Genomic DNA, 11,584 nt, shown 5'->3' on the forward strand with positions numbered 1-11,584 from the left:
GACAGTGAAACGCAGTCTCTGGTGCCTTGGTGCCCTGGTGCCCACAGTTCTATCTGAGGCGGCAAATCAGGCGCGCAGGCAGGGCTCCGTGCAGGCACCTGGGTCCCAGCTCTGGCTCCGGGCTGGCTCCTGGGGCACCCGCGGAACCCGAGTCTTTTCCAGGGGATTGTCTGGGTGACCTAAGGTCGGTCCCAATTGTTTCCTGCTCCGTGGGGTTACCTCTCGACTGGAAAATCCAGTCTGTGGTGTTGTGGGCCCACAGTTCAGTCTGGGACAGTGACCAGATTACGCTGGCGTGTAGCTCTGGGCTGGCGACAAAGTGCCTGGCGGAACCAGGATCCCTTCCGTGGTTTAGCCAGGTGAGTTAAAGCTGATTGAATCCCCCACCGTGGGGTATCCTCTCACCTGTGAAACACAATCACTTGTGTTTTATGGCCGCAAGTTGTGATTGCTGGTCACTTTGACAATCCTGCTGTGCTGTTCCTCAGAATGAGAGTCCTCCTGGTGCCGCCATCTTGCCCCGCAGTCCTCAATCAATTTTTTAAATGACAGATAAGTAACAGTATTGCAAAAAGCACTGTCATTTGAGAGTCCCCAGCGTAGAAACTGAGTGAGAGGGCCTGGATAAATAAGCCTGACCAACTCCATGATGGGTTTCATTTTCTTGTTATATAGTATGCATATAAGAGTTTCATGAAAAAGGACAACCAACCAGAAATAGCCAAGACATCTGGCCTGGGGAAGATAAGGTTGCTTTACTGGTTTGAAAAACACCTATGTCACAAACAGAGTCACATAGTCTCTTTGGGCACCAGCCAATCCTAATTGAGGTCTCATAGCCACATTAGGAACTCCTCTTTCTGACTTTAAAAGGGAACTTTGAGCTCCCCTGAGGGTGGGTGCACCCCTATTTTGTGAAGATGGTAGCCTCAGAATGCTGGGCTTCTGCAGAATAAAGACCCTTTGTTGCTCGCATGTTACTCGAGCCTGGGTTCGAGTCTGGGGCCATTCTTTCAGTGTATTCTGGACCCTAAAATGAGGACCGTGATGATACCTCTCCATTATAAAATAAAACAGGAGGAGATGTCAGGAACCCTTGCTGCTATGGTTGTAGTTCACCATGAATGGAAAGCCTGAGCTCAGCCTAAAATGGAGAACTCCCCTTTTCAGCAGGCCTTCCCTTTCTCTGTCCTGGGGAACCCATATCCCCACATCTACCTAAGGAATGTGTCACAGTCCTTAGGGAATTTACAGGTTCAAATCCCTTTCTCCTGATAAGAACCAATTTAGCAAGCCCCTAAGATTCCTCAAGTGCCTCTCCATGCAAATAAGGTATCTCAGTGTCTTAACCCTCTAGCTAAGGATCTATACCCACTCTAGAAATCCCTACCGTGCTCCCCAAAGTTCTACGTAACCGTCATTCACTCAGAGTAAGCTAATCTGCCTCCCCAAAGTTGGTCCAGAGTTGTCATTTCTATCTGTATTCACAGGGCTTCTGATCTCCCCATCTACTGCCCATGTTCCTTTGCCCTCATGGACCTGGATGGATATTAGCAGATGATTGCCAGGGGCAGAAAGAATCACAGCTAAGTATAAACAAACAAATAAATAAATAACTTTGAAACCCAAACTTAAATAATACATATTTTATGAATCAATTTTATTCAAAACATCTTGTGTGAACAAAATCATAGAGGCTTAACATTAGTAGAGCACACGAGGATTTGAAGGCTGAAAGGCATAGGGTGAGTGTATTTAGCGAGTATTTTGCTTTTCGGTGAGGTGAGGCTCCTAGAAGTAGAAAGTGGTGAACCTCAAAGACTATAACTTTATATATGAAGTAGTTAGAACAGTAATTTGAAGTTATTTTTACCAAAATAGAAAAATAGACATTTCCAAAGCTTACAATTAAACGAGGTGGCAGTGAGCCTGGTGGCACAAACAGTCATTTTGTTAAATGTAAGAGGCTGCTACGTGAAGCCGATGACTTCTGATGACACAGGACGTGGTCAAGAGATACCCACAGCCTTTTGCTCAGATGGACATTAGTCTAGGGGTGTACTCCATACTTACTAAAAGGTAGTGTTGAGTTCAAAGTAGACATTGAAGAAGGTGCTTTCCTTATTATCTCATTCAGCAAATTCCTAAGGGAGATCATCTGAGAGGACTATTTCTGCTTATAGTTTAGAAATTTTACTCCATGGTCTCCTGGTTTTGCTGATTCCAAGAAGTAATGGGGCAGGATGTAATACTAGCCTGAGCGGAGTGGAGGAAAGTTACTTACTTTGTGTTGCCTGGAAGAGGGGCAGGAGTCAGGGAAGACATGCTTCTTCCCAAACCCGTTTTCTTTAACTAGGTCTTATCTCTTAGCACATTATAATAACCAACCATGTGATGACCCATCAATAAATTCATCTATTGATAAGAGCTCTCAAGTGCCAATAGTTGCTAAGCATTGCTTCTTTGAGGACCAGAGATCAACAGATCCACACTGATCCTCTAAGCATTATTCTGTTCTAAAGCCAAGAGTGAGCTGAGGCTCACTGTTGCTTTGTCTTTAAAATCAATACACTGTAAATCTAAAACCGAAAGAAACTCATTTCCTTAAGTAGCCCCAATTCATTCTCTTAAGTGGTAATTCTTCATTTTAAAGTGAAAGTGGATCTATTTTCATTTTTACATCATTAAATAATGCACCTTTTCAGATTCTATCATTGTTTGTTCCCCTTCAAGGGCAATGATTTCACTCTAAAGCTGGTCAGGCTTCTGTATTCTAGTGCATATTTACCATAGACTTTTACTGGCACCGTGCGATAACAAGTGAAAGCAATCTTGCAAGTCAATACAGTACTGCTGAAACTAGACATAAGGAATAACTTCTTGACATAATAAAGGCTACATGTGACGTACATGCAGCCAACAGTGACTGAAGCTGGGAAAGAGAAGGCAGTCCCTCTAAAATCAGAGCAAGGACAAGACTGCTCATCTTATCAGCCTTATAGAATACAGAACTTAAAACAGAGCAGATAGGCAAAAGAAATAAACAATGGGGAAAGAATAAAAAATGAAGTTTTCAGATCATTTTTTTTAGACAATGTAATTTCATGCATAAAATACACAGAAAAATAACTCCACAAAATGCCTTTTAAACCAGATAGTGGTTGTCAAAAAGTAATACTGTATCTTGCTCTTGCCATAATTGTAGAGCTTCCTTTTAGGTCTGGGACTATTCAAGCAATACAATAGATGTTGACATGCAAATCATATGAAAATCACGGAGGGTTATATAGGCTTAAATGCGGTCTCATTAAACACGTTGGTAATGGAAGAGATTACATACAAATCAATATGCACCAAGGTGTGTATATGAAATGATGAAAAGAAGGTAGAGGAATATTTCAAAAGGGATAATAAAATGAAAAATATACATTTGTGATTGTATCAGTTCATAGGAGTCTCATGAAAGCAGAGTTTCTAACTGGATGCTTTTTTTAATCAGACAAATCACAACTTAACCAAACATTAGTTTGAAGCATACTTGTTTACTGAAATCTGTGTGGAGTTAGTCTATATAATAGAGAAATTATTTTGTAAGAAAATGTTGACAGATGGCTAAGAGGTCTCAAAATGCATAGGGTATCATTTGCAACTTCTTAAAAAACTGTTTAACACATAGTAGAAGTCATAAAAATAAGTTATTGGGAGTTGGAGAGATGGCTCAGTGGTTAAGCTGCTCTTCCAAAGGACCCAGGTTCAACTCCCAGCACCGACATGGCAGCTCAAAACTGTCTGTAATGGATCTGACACCTTTATCCTAATGCACATAAAATAAAAATTAAAAAAATAAGTTATTGTTTAAAATATCAAGTGTGAGTGCATAAATAAGTAAAACCTTTTGTTATGGTTGTTTTCACTTAAAATGTCACCAGCAATTTTAAGAGTGTTTCATTCTTTTTTATTCAACAACTATTCAAAAAATACTAGAATTAATAAAAAAGACTCATATATGATATGCTACGAATCTAAGAAAAAAAAGTATTATTATTTATTTGTATTAACTTGTTAATTAAATGTTAAAGTTTGAAGAAAAAAGTAATAGTATAGAACCTCAACACATAAAAATCTAAACCTTTTCCATACAGAAAACACAAACCTCCTGAAAATAAGTCAGATAGGCAGTCCTGTTCAAAATAGATTTAACAATGTTTTAAAAAGCCACTTAACATTCCTAGGTAAAAACTTAAGATACCTAAGACCTTGAAAATGAAAACTGTAAAGTGTATTTCTGGGTCTTTGATTTGACTCCATTGATCCACCAGTCTGTTTCTATGCCAGTACCATGCAGTTTTTATTCCTGTTGCTCTATAGTACAGCTTGAGATCAGAGATGGAGATACCTCCAAAAAGATCTTTTATTGTACAGGGTTGTTTAAGCAATTCTGGGTTTTTTTGTTTTTCCATATGAAATTGAGACTTGTTCTTTCAAGGTCAGTAAAAATTGTGTTGGTATTTTGATGGGAATTGCATTGAATCTGTAGATTGCTTTTGGTAGGATGGCATTTTCACAATGTTAATCCTACAGATTAAAGTTGATCCTACAGATCCATGAGCATGGGAGATCTGTCCATCTTCTGATATCTTCTTCAAGTTCTTTCTTCAGAAACTTGAAGTTCTTTTCATACAAGTCTTTTACTTGCTTGGTTAGAGTCACACCAAGGTACTTTTGTTATTTGTGGCTATTGTGAATGGTGTTGTTTTCCTAATCTCTTTCATTTGCTCAACTATATTCACAGCAGCTTTCTTTGTAATTTGCAGAACCTGGAAACAATGTAGATGTTCCTCAACCAAGGAATGGATAAAAAAATTGTAGTATATTTACACAGTGGAATACTATTCAGCAATTAAAAAGGAAATCATGGAATTTGCAGGCAAATGGTTGGAACTAGAAAAGATCATACTGAGTAAGGTAACCCAGAAGCAGAAAGACACACATGGTATATATATACTCACTCATAAGTGGATATCAGCCATATAATATAGGATATACATACTAAAATCTGTAGTCCTAAAGCAGCTACACAACAAAGAGGACCCTAGAGAAGAGGCTTAATATTCTTTCAGAAGAGCAAACACTATAGACATAAGAAGTGGGAGAAGACAATGACAGGGCAGGAACCTACCACAGAGGGACTCTGAAAGAATCTAACCAGCAAGGTATTGAAGCAGATGCTGAGATTGCCAAACCACGGGCAGAGGACAGAGAATCTCATGGAAGAAGGGGGAGATAGAAAGACCTGGAGGGGCAAGAGCTCTACAAGGAGCCCAACAGAGATAAAAATTCTGGGTCCAGTGAGGCCTACTGAGACCAATGCTCCAACCATGGATCATGCATGGATAGGACCTAAACCTCCTGCTCAGATGTAGCCCATAGGCAGGCAGCTCAATCTACACATGAGTTCCCTACTAAGGGGACCAGAAGCTGTCTCTGACATGGACTCAGGGGCCACCTTCTGGTGGTCACTTCCTCCTGGAGGAGGATAGTCTTGCCAGGCCACAGAAAAAGAGGATGCAGCCAGCCCTGATGAGGGCTGTTAGCTTAGGGTCAGATAGTAGGGGAGAAGGACCTCCCCTATCAGGAGACTAGGAAAGGGGCATAGGGAGAAAAGAGGGAGGAGTGTGGGCCTGGGAGGAGATGAGGGAGGTGGTTACAGCTGGTATACAAAGTGAATAAATTGTAATATAGAATACATAAAAAGAAATAAAAAGAAAACGTTCATATAAAGTTTTTAAACTGTCAAAAAATAAAAATAGAAATAAAAAAACTGTAAAGTACCAAGGAAGTCATTATAAGAGAAACTGGAAAATGGAAAAATGCCTGATGTTCACTGATGAACAGATTTTACATTGTCAAAAGGGCCATTTACCAAAAGCAATGCATATACTCATTGAAATTGCTAACAAAGTGATAATGTTGTAATGCCAATCATGAATAAGACACACAGAAAAGCAATAACATGAAACAGCTACAATAATCTCATTTTAGAAAAGGTCTCCATGAATGTATCTTTGAAAAACGATATTCTCATTAGCAAGTGGTACTAGGAAGTGAATATCCTAATATATAGATTGAAATAATTACTATATAAAAACAAACAACATCAACAAAAATGTAAAAAGAACAGATCAAAGACCTTAAAGATCTGTAATTTTGAGATTAATAGTGATAAATTCAGAAGAGGCACAATCTAGGCATAGTTGAGGATTTCTGAATTGGACTCTAGCAACTTTTTGACTAGTAGCAAGAATTTATGAATGAGGCTGCATGAAATTAAAAGATTTTTTACAACCCAAAGAACTCACTGTCATGGTGAATGCACCTCCTGTAGAATGAGATAAAATACTAGTCAGACACATTTGACCAGAATAATATCAAAACAAATGGAGAGCTCAAAAATTAGGTAACAAAAGAATGAATACTCCAAAAGTAAATTGTTTAATGAACTTAAAAAAATTTTAAATGGAGGAAAGGAAATGGCCAATAAATATATGAAAAGGGGTGTTTATCATCTTTAGCCATCAGTGAAATGCTAATTAATGAGATTTCTTCTAGCCCCAAAATACTTATCATTAAGAAAACAGAAAAGAGGCCAACTGTGCACCCCATTCCTTGCCCACAGCTTAGTTTACAACCCTAGAGGCCTGTTGAAACACTGGACAGACAGGAGAGAATTCTACATACCAACTTCCTGCCTACTGGGTGCCCTTGATCAAGCCCAGCAGTGGTGAGCACTGCCCTGCCCCTGCATGCTCCATCTCCCGAACCACAGCCCTACCTGCATTTCCAGAGGCCAGCAGCCAACTGGGACCACCAGCTCAGCCACCATCCCCAGATGTCTGCAGCTCTCCTGAACAGAAAGAGGCCTGCAGCCATCAGAAACTACCAAAGATAAACAACACCTGCTCCCTAGTGCTCCATTTTCTGGGCCATAACTGAGCCTGAATTACCTGAGGCCTGCCAATACCAGAGGCAACCATAGGACTAAAGGCCAGCACAAGAGCACAAACGACAAAAGCCAGGGCAATATGGCACCACTAGAACTCGGATGTCATACTACAAGACTAGGATATGGTCTGAAGCACAAGAAAATGAATTTAAATCCACTATTATGTAGATGATAGAGGTCTTTAAGGAAGAAATGAATAAATCTCTTTTGAAACACTAAATCTACAGAATAAAACAATATTAAAAGTAGCAAGGGAAAAAGCCAAATAACATGTAAAGGCAGACCTATCATAATCATACCAGACTTCTCAATGGGGACTATGAAAGCCAGAAAGCCCTGGGTGGATATCTTGCAAACACCAAGAGACCATAGATGCCAACCCAGACTACTATAGCCAGCAAAACTTTCAATCAACATAGATGGAGAAAATATTCATGACATACCTAAATTTAAACAATATATATATACAGAATGCTTTTCTTGTTAAATACCACTTCTCAAAGTTAAATCAACATTAGGTAAACAGTTTAAATAGACCTAAAACTCCCAAGGAAATAGAAGCAATTATTAAAAGCTTCCCAAGTAAAAACAAAAACAAAAACAAACCAACATAAAAGACCAGGGCCAGATAGTTTTAGTGCAGAATCTTACCAGACATTCAAAGAAGAGCTAATACCAATACTCCTCAAACTATTTCACAAAATATAAACAGAAGGATCACTGCCGAACTCATTCTTTGAGGCCACTGTTACCCAATATTTAAACCACATGAAGACTCAACAACAACAACAACAACAAAAAAATAGAAGTTTAGACCAATCTCCTTTATGAACAGTGAGGCAAAAATTTTCAGTAAATACTCGCAAACTGAATCCAAGAAAAATAAATCAATCATCCACCAAGATCAAGTATGCTTCATCCCAAGGATTCAGGGATGGTTCAACATACGAAAAATCAGTCAATGTAATCCACCATACAAACTGAAAACATCAAACAAACAAACAAACAAAAAATACATGATCATCTCATTAGATGACAAAAAGCCTTTGACAAAATCCAACACAATTTCTTGTTAAAAGTCTTGCAGAGATTAGTGATACAAAGCACATACCTAAACAGAATAATGTACAAGAAACCAATAGCCAACATCAAATTAAATGAAGAGAAACTTAAAGCAATTCCACTAAAATCAGGGATAAGGTAAGGTTGCCCACTCTCTCCTTATATATTCAATATGGTACTTGAAGATTTAACTAGAGCAATAAGACAAGTAAAGGAGATCAAGGGGTTACAAATTAGAAGAGAAATTAAATTGTCATTATTTGCAGATGATATGATAGAATACATAAGTGACCCATAAAATTCTACTAGAGAACTCTTACAGCTGATAAAAACCTTCAACTAATTGGCTGGATAAAAATTAACAAACAAAAACCAGTAGTTCTCCTATATGCAGGCTATAGATGAGTTTAAAGAAATTAGTGGAACTGCCCTTGACAATAATCACAAATAATATAAAATATCTTGGTGTAACTCTAACCAAGCAAGCGGAAAATCTTGTATGACAAGAACTTTGAAGAACAACATCTTTGAAGAAAGAAACTGAAGAAAATTTCCAAACTTGGGAAGATCTCCTGTGCTCATGTATAGGTAGTATTAACACAGTATAAATGGCCATCTTATCAAAAGCAATCTACAAGTTCAATTCAGTTTCTATCCAAATTCCATCACAATTCTTTACAGACCTTGAAAGAGCAATTTTAAACTTCATATGGAAAAATAAAAAACCCAGTTTGGCTAAAACAATTCTGTACAATAAAAGAACTTGTGGAGGTATTACCATCCCTGATTTCAAGATGTGTCACAGAGTAATAGTACTAAATAAAGCATTATATTAGCATAAAAACAGATGGGTTGATCAATGAAATTAAATCAAAATTCCGGAAATGAACCCACACACCTTGGACACCTGGTTTTTTCACAAAGAAGCAAAAAAAAATCTGTATGTTATAGAAAATGATATTAACCTCTTGAGTGCTTCTCTGCCTCAGTTTGTTACCAAATAATTGACACAGAGAGTTTTAGAATTATAAAGGCTTTTAAGCACTGTCACTGGCCAGGTACCAATCCTCTAAGCTATCAGGAATATTACCAAGATAATAAATAAAAATTTAGTACTGTAAATTAGCCCTATTTGAATCCAAAATCAATTTTCTTTTCTGTAAAGATTGATTTTGTTTCTAAGTGTACGTGTGCTTCTATGTATCTGTGAAAGTCTGTGGAAATGAGTGCGGATGACCACACAGTCCAGAACAGGGAGACAGATTTCCTACAGTCGGTGTTACAGATAATTGAGAATTTCCTGACTGGATTCCAAGAATAGAACGTGGGTCCTCTGAAAGTATGCGTTTGTACTTTTAACTGCTGAGAAACTGCTATTGTCTGTAAAATCGATTTCCTTTAACATTACTACATATAAATGCATTTGCCTTCATATTCCACATAAGTATATTTAATTTACCAAATAAGTATATAATTATGAGACCACAAACATTGTTTAAATACTACTTAATGGAGTCTCTTTCTCTGCTCCTTGCTGGTTCTCCTAATATTCTTTGCCTTTGGAAAAAATTCGAAATCTATGGACGGATAAAGTTCCTAAGAGTTGACACATTTACTTTTTCTGTGTGCATGACTTGAATTTAGGTACACTGTAAGATTCCAAAGGATGACTTATAGCTCTTCCCAAAGGCCAAATCTACTGTAAAACATAGTGATAGGAAAGAATTCTAGTATGAAATAATGACCCATGTGCCCATCCATTCTCTTCCTCCAATTCCCCCAAGGCATATGGACTCTCCTGATAAATCTTCAAGAACCAGGCTTTATATGTGTATGTATGACCTTAGAGAAAGCACATGTGAGAGAGTCCTTATCCTCACTCACCTCTGGGGAAGTCCTCTTGTATGAAATGTGGCTACTTAGGGTTCTTAAGAGCCATTAATCTTCCATTGGCCAAATTCTTGTCCCTTCAGTGACAATATCACTTTAATAACCAGTCACTCTATAAATTCGCTGAACTTTCTTCATATAACATCTTTAGTTACCATGAAGAGAAAATCAGCTATGACCTTTGTTCTGGTTGTTTTCTGAAGAGCATTGTCTACCATTTCTGGGTCATGTTTCATCCTACCATTTGAAGTAATAGGTCAGCCTTATTTCCTTTAATGACCCACATTCTGCCCACATATGTGGCTGAAAGGAATAAATGTGAATTTCCTGTAATGTTTTTGTTTCCTATATTTAAAATGTTTGGATTAAGTTTAACAAATATAATTGTAGGCTGTCACTCAGCTCTTTGGTATTTCATCCTGGGAAAATGGAAAATCATACACACACACACACACACACACACACACACAGTTATACACACACCACAAATACACACACACACACAGACCACCAATACACACGCACACACACACACATATATACATACATATATACACATACATATGCACACACATATACAGAGACATAAAAATATTCATATATACACATAGCACACATTCTAATTAAAAATAAAATCTCATAACAATAAACATAACTGATAATGTATTTTTAGACCTGAATTTGTCCCATTATGTTTAAAAGGTTAAATATAGGGATACTAGCAAGGTTTTCTGAAGAACACTGTTTTAAAAGTTACATAGCACAGGCTTTTTTAAGACACATTATCAGCCTTGGTCTCCCTTTCAGCATTTCTCAATTGGATTCTGAGTCATTGCTTAGAAAAACTTCAGGAAATACCATTATCTCTGCAGACAGTAATTTTGCAAATATTACTTTTATTATTTTCAAAAAGATGACTTTGCCTAATTTTCTAGCATGAGTAATGCAACAGGGTAGAAAAGTTCAAATAGACCATTTTTATCTGAAACCTCTTTTATGGGCCTAATGTTTAAATAATATTTCACATAATATTATCAGAAAATTGAATAAATCACAGATCAGGCTTCTGTCTCTCAAATGTTTCCAATACGATCAACTTTAAGAAATATATTTTATATTGAAACTGAGTATATAACAGTAGCTGTTATTTCGTGACTACTGCACTGATACTTACTCTTACTTATGTAATTTTACACTATCCACAATTCCTGTTATGGGTTAACTATGGGCAGGCTCATACCATTCAGCATGTAAGCCTGTAACAGATAGCCCGTTTTCAGAATAGTGGCAGTTGGCTTTATCGAAGACATGGATTAAATCATTTCCTTGACAGTCATGGTTCTCTTTGCTGTGACTGATGTACATTTTGGGAAAAGACAGTTCTGTCTTATGCCTTGTTCATTCTTTGCAAGACTTTTACCACTGAACAAAAGTGTTGGCACTTGCCCTAAATTTTCCAACGATTATATGAGTTTTCATTAGAAGGAAATTATGCTCTGAGTTGAGAAATTTTGAAAGAGTTTTTATACATATTAAACTGGGAAAATTATTTTTTAAAATTTATTTATTTATTACAATTTATTTACTTTGTATCTCTGCTCCAGCCTCCTCCCTAGTCTCCTCCCAGTC

At 37.5% G+C, this 11,584-nt stretch overlaps 1 non-coding gene across 1 annotated transcript; it reads left to right on the plus strand.

Moving 5' to 3' along the window:
• Positions 1-11,244: 11,244 nt before the first annotated feature.
• LOC129683068 (small nucleolar RNA SNORA16B/SNORA16A family) lies at positions 11,245-11,337 on the plus strand. The gene has a single exon (XR_008721085.1). It is a non-coding gene; the product is annotated as a small nucleolar RNA SNORA16B/SNORA16A family (small nucleolar RNA).
• Positions 11,338-11,584: the final 247 nt, after the last annotated feature.

Source organism: Psammomys obesus, unplaced genomic scaffold (assembly GCF_907164565.1).
Source record: "Psammomys obesus unplaced genomic scaffold, mPsaObe1.curated_primary_1811, whole genome shotgun sequence".
NCBI lineage: Eukaryota > Metazoa > Chordata > Mammalia > Rodentia > Muridae > Psammomys > Psammomys obesus.